Source organism: Corvus brachyrhynchos, unplaced genomic scaffold (assembly GCF_000691975.1).
Source record: "Corvus brachyrhynchos isolate BGI_N302 unplaced genomic scaffold, ASM69197v1 scaffold68, whole genome shotgun sequence".
Classification (NCBI taxonomy): Eukaryota; Metazoa; Chordata; class Aves; order Passeriformes; family Corvidae; genus Corvus; species Corvus brachyrhynchos.
In genome coordinates, this window is record NW_008240039.1 from 2,412,111 (window position 1) to 2,417,986 (window position 5,876).

Consider the following 5,876-nt stretch of genomic DNA (forward strand, 5'->3'; position numbering starts at 1 on the left):
TGGCCCTGGGCCGCGGTCCCTGGGTCGGGGTCCGGTGGCCCTGGGCGGGGTCCGCGGTGTTGTTCAGGCTACTGAGTAGTTCCTGAGGTTTGAGCCATCTGAGCAGCTCACTGTGGTGTTTTCCTACTTGACGACTGTTTACATTGTTTATTCTCAGAAGGTAGATTAAAATATGAACCACTGACACGGCGCCTGCCCGAGTGTGGTGGCAAGTGAGCTTTTGACACGTTCTCTGAAAGAATTATTTACGCTTTGGAAATACAGTGGCATTAACAATTCCATCGTATTAGTTACCGTCAGTAATTACCCGGGTGGAAGCACCTCTGACACCTGTGCTGCCTGTCTGGGGCATCTGGTTCAGGTCAGAGTCCTGAGAGTCAGAGACATTCTCAGTGAACTTTTGGCTTGGTGTTTATTTACATACATTTATAAATTTTAAGCAAGGTGCTGACATGATTAAAGCCTTTTTTTGTGAATTCAGATGACTTGCTGCGATGTGAAGTCCTGTGGATTTGGGGCTGGAGTACCCATGTTTGAATACTGAAGGTTTTCAAGTTTCAATCCAAAATGAAGCTGCCTTAAATGTCTTTTCAGAAGTAAGCCTGTACTATCCTGACAAAAGGATCTCACCACTATTTACTAATTAAAGGTTATTACAGCAGAAATCATGTACTGCTCATGCTGCCCATTTATTATGTCACATTCTGAACAGTTCCACTGGCTTCAGCAGCAACTGCAGCTCTAGAGATTCCATATGACACTTCCATAATTGTTATAAATATGCACAAAATCACTACATGAAAAGTCTTTAGATAATATTTCCGTGATTTACATAGTGAATGTCTGTCTTCATGAAGTGAATCAGTTGGAATAGTCTGTTCTTCAGTGGAATCTCCTGAGCCTGTGTGTTTGATATCAAATGTTCAGGTACCAGATTTAGGGTGCCCAGAGAAGCTGTGGCTGTCCCATCCCTGGCAGTGTCCAAGGCCAGGTTGGATGGGGCTTGGAGCAACCTGGGATAGTGGAAGGTGTCCCTGCCCATGGCAGGGGGAGGAAGAGGATGAGTTTTAAGTTCCCTTCCAACCCAGGCCGTTCTGTGATTCTGTGATTTTGGCTCTAAATTGGTAATTAACTGGGTTTCCTTTCTGTTCTATTCCTTGTATTACCTTGACAAAGTCAAGGACCAGTGCAGCTGGATCCACAGCAAAGCAGATCCCTGTTCCCTCGCTCCTGGCACTAGGCCTCAATGATGTGCTAGAGAAACCCAGCTATTCAAAGATTCACAGGGATTCAGTTATTAAAATACTGAGACATCATCCGCACCAAAATACACCCTGATCTGTACACAGACAGATGAATTCTCAGATTTATTTAGTTGGAAATGTTCCTTAATTGTAAGCAATATTTCTGTAATTGTTATAGTTGCTATGAGAGTAAGGTCTAGGTTTTGATCCCAGGAGCACAAGCACATGCTGCTGATCTGAGCATTTATTTCCACTGGCACACACAGTATGGAGTATAAATTACTCACAGTGACCAGTTCATTGTCACACATTTATGGTATAGGTCCTCAATCTTAAGAAATATACCGACATTCTTAGCTCTATAAATGGTGGAATCTCGATTTTATGGCATCTATTCATATTACATAAAACAAATTACATACAGACATTTGCAGGATTAAAGCTACAAGATGTAGGCTAAAAATATGCAGTGATTAACTGTATAGCTCTCTCTGCAGATCTGGAATAGTTATAACTGTGTTAACTCTGAACCTGCCAGTTCCCACACTCCTCGAGTCGGGATGCAAAAGATCCAAGCATGGATTTTCCCCTCAAGAAAACACTCAGAAGAACACCTGGAAATATCACTGATTGCCAGTTTCGTGTGATATTTTTATTCAGGGTATTTTTTCTGTCCCAGTTTACAACTGTTTGAATTATTTTCATAACAACAACAACAACAAAGGGTCATGATTTTGTGTCAGGTGAATAATGTGTTGAAGAGAGAAGATATCTGCAGTTCCTCTGAGGGAAATCAAGGTTCCTCAGCCAAGTTCTTATCTCCCAATCTACAATTTATGTCTATCAACTTAAAGCCAGTGAATCTTTAAGATTTAAGCTCCAAGAAATGTACAAAAAAGGCTTTGGTTGATGCAGCTCTTCTAGATTTTGTGGGCTCTGGACCTCAGTGATCCATCTTGGAGAAACTGGGAAACAGAGTGAGCAGATACAAATCAGACTCCTGCTGTTTTGTTCCCATGAGGTTAAATTCAGAGGCATTTCTGTGAAGTTCCTTCAGTACCACCTCAGGACCAGTGGGAAACACAGCAGAGCTGGCCAGTTCATTTTGCTGTATGGCTGCATACTGTGCTTCCACAGGCAGTTGGCATTTCCCTTCCGAACGTTTCCAAGGTGACAGGAGCTCATATATGGAGCTTTCTGGCGTTTAGGCAGGAAGACGTGCCAATAATGGAATCTGCATTTTGGCAGGGTGGTTCATATCAATTACATAACACAACTTGTCTGCCCCTGTTGTTTGATAGGGATCGCTGTTGGCCTGTAAACAATGGCAAACATTGATTTGTTGGACTGTAAATAATGGCAAACATTGATAAGCATCTTCCCAATGACTCATCCTTACAGATGTATGGACAAAGAATGAGAGGGGCATTTGCTATCAGACCACTTCATGGAGGAATGACCTGGGATAGCACCAGCTGGGTGTGCACCCCTGAGAGCAACACATCTGGGGTAAAACAATCATCCTGGTCCTGGAATTAGCCCTGGCTCGGGGGCAAAGTGGGAAATTTCATCCCAAATCTGTTGCATAAAGAAAAGAAAAGGAGGGCAAAGTGTCTGGCTGCAGTACGCTTCATGATTATAAAAAAATTATGCAGACTGAGGGAGGAACTAGATGTTCTACAGAACATTTGGAAACAGATAAAAACTATATTCCTAGCACTTAAGGTGAAAGGGAAATTAATATTGTGGTTATCCAGATACTGATTAAATACAGACACGTTTATGTTGGGGCTGTGGGATGTTCATACAGTGCAAGTACAGTACAACCTCTGAAACGAGCTAAATATTCCCACCATGCAATTGCTACTGATATTCCCAAATCTCATTTACAAAAATAGGCATATGTGTGTAATTTATATATCTAGAGACATTTGGTGATGTTGCCACAACAGTCTTTCACGAGCTGCTTAGGTGGAATCATGGGAGGGTGAGACTAATTATTCCTGTGGTACATTTTTTGCCTCTAAAAATTATATGACAATATGACATCTTTATTTTGCTGGCAGTAAAACCACCTGTTCTATTTAGAAAATGATCTATTAAGAATACCAGGTAATGCAGTGCAACTGTAAAATATATTGAAATAGTATCCTTTGATATTGTCTCAAAATCCTGAGTAGTAAATGACTGAAAACTTGGGTTTTGGCCCAAATCACTGAGCATGCTTCCCCTCAATCCCATCAAATTACACCATCCAATAAATGATTGTATGGTAGCAGTTACAGATGTATGGATGACTGTGATCAGGGAAAATTCATACCTGTTACATGTTCCAGAAGAAAAATACTTGACAGATACTAAAATGTGGGTTTCTGGTTTCAGTATAGTAAAATACACTTCACAGTTGTGACCTTTATTACTACTTGAGTCAGGTAAATACTTCAAGAACTAGTAATTGTTGATATAGTAATAATAACAACTAATGATTTAATAAATAGTAGTGATTAAATGTCATTAGAAAATTGTCCAGATGTGGGTGGAGCCTGTTAGCATTTGACCTGGCATGGTCAGATACGACTGAAACGCTGATTTAAGGCCCACTCTGTTGCTTTCACAGATCTACTACAGCTTTACTACAGCAAAGATCAAAGCTTGTTCCAAGCTGTGTAACTCTGGCCTGACGTCCTGGTCCTGCTGGAGCAGGGAGTGATCCCACACAGTCCGCAAGGCCCCTGCTGAGCCCCACACGCAAGGTGGGATCATAGGATGGGCATTTCCATGAAAGCTGCTGCCTGCAGCCATAGGGATTGAGGAGAAGCAGCAGTTTATTAGAGCGACAAAAAGGCTTAGGAAACATTTAGTATCATGGGCCATCTTTTTAAGACTATTTGACAGTTCCCAGCCAGTAGCTAAAGCTAAAGGAAATCTTTAATTATTTTCAAGAGGATTAGATGAGAAAGATTTGGAGAGCTTATTTATTTTGTTTTGTTTTGATGTTTTAATGGCAATTTTAATAGTTTCTTAATCTATGTTTTAGCATTTTTAATCTGTCATTGACTGTAATGAGTTTGGGATCTTTAGCTAGAATTGTGGGAAATTAAATGTACTGTTGATCTTTATTATTTTATCTCCTCTATTCCCCTTGGCAATAGGAGTTATTTATTTTGAGTGGGGTGTGCATATATATGTATATATATATATATATATGTGCCAGTCTATTTTAAATATGTATTGTATACAAAACCAACTAAATCCAAGGCTGAATGACCAAACATTTATCCTTCTTCTGTATAATAGGAGGATATAATCAAGGCCCATATAGATAAAACGTCATTTATTTATCTGAGAGAACTTACATATATCTTTTAGGATTGCCATTGTATTTTTACTTGTGTCAGTGGTCAATTTTGTAGCAAGGTTTGTCCCTTCAGAGCATGGGTTGCCATGGTGTGCTTATACCAACACACAAATTTACACACCTACATATGTGTCACCCACACATGAAATCCACACAGACACACTCAATCCAAATGTACAAAGCGCCTCTGTGGATTTTTTGCTATTTTTATGATGAAGACATAGAAAACTGTTCTTTTTGACTAGTAAATTAGGTGACAGCTGTCCAGCCAGAGGACAACACCACTGAGGAATTCTCAGCATAGGTACATAGCCCACCGGACCATCAGCCTTAAGAGTAGGAAAAATATGGAAAAATCTCAACTGAAAATATCCCAAAAGGTGTGAATGTGTTCTGTTATACAGAGAGACAAAGTCATTCTGTTCTGTGTGTCACCAGGTAAATTCTGTTAAAAGTCTTTTAGTTTCCCTCCTCAAAAAACCCCAATTTTCATGCAACAATCCAACTCCCTGAGCTAAAATTTTTGTCTTTTCCTCCTTTTTGGATGTTAGCTGCAGGATTGCCATTGAAATGGGCAGAGGGAGGAAAAGATGAGAAAGAAAAGAACACCTTACATCATTCTCACAGGTTTACGATATGCTTATATTTGTTGTATTACATTTGTGTGTGTACTGTGAACATCTGTTCTCCTGGATCTCACGGGGCTGTTATTCCCCTCACCCACCACCCCTCAGTAGCCATTTGAAATGCTGGTACTAAATAACAATACAGAACTAAGAAGACAAAAAGATGAATCCAACACTTTATCCCAGGTGCCTCCTTTCATTAGCTTAAGGTACCTGCACAATCATTTTTGGTTTATGATTTAATTTCTTGAAAATGTCTCCTTCACACTGTTTCCTTTGTGGGTTGGTTTTAAAATTGTCATTCGAGATTGAACAGCACCAAAAAGCCGAGGAGGCGGAGGAGGAAGAGAAGGAAAGAGCGAATATGGAGGAGAAAACCGAGTTTGACCTGCAAGTCAAGATGAACCCGAGGTCCCGAGGAGCCCCGTGGCCGGGTCCCCGCTGGCCCCGTGCCGGGAGCCGCCGTGCCCGGGAGCCAGCGGAGGTCCCGGGAGTTCGCGAGGCACAAGAGGTGGAAGCTGGACGATGGCAGCGCGAGCAGCCCGGGATGGAGCTGTGAACTGCTCCGAGCGTTTCACTGTAGAGAAGCCCCTCAGGAGCCCGAGAGCGGCGAGGCAGAAGTTTGTGTTGCCGGCTCTGCCCCTCTCT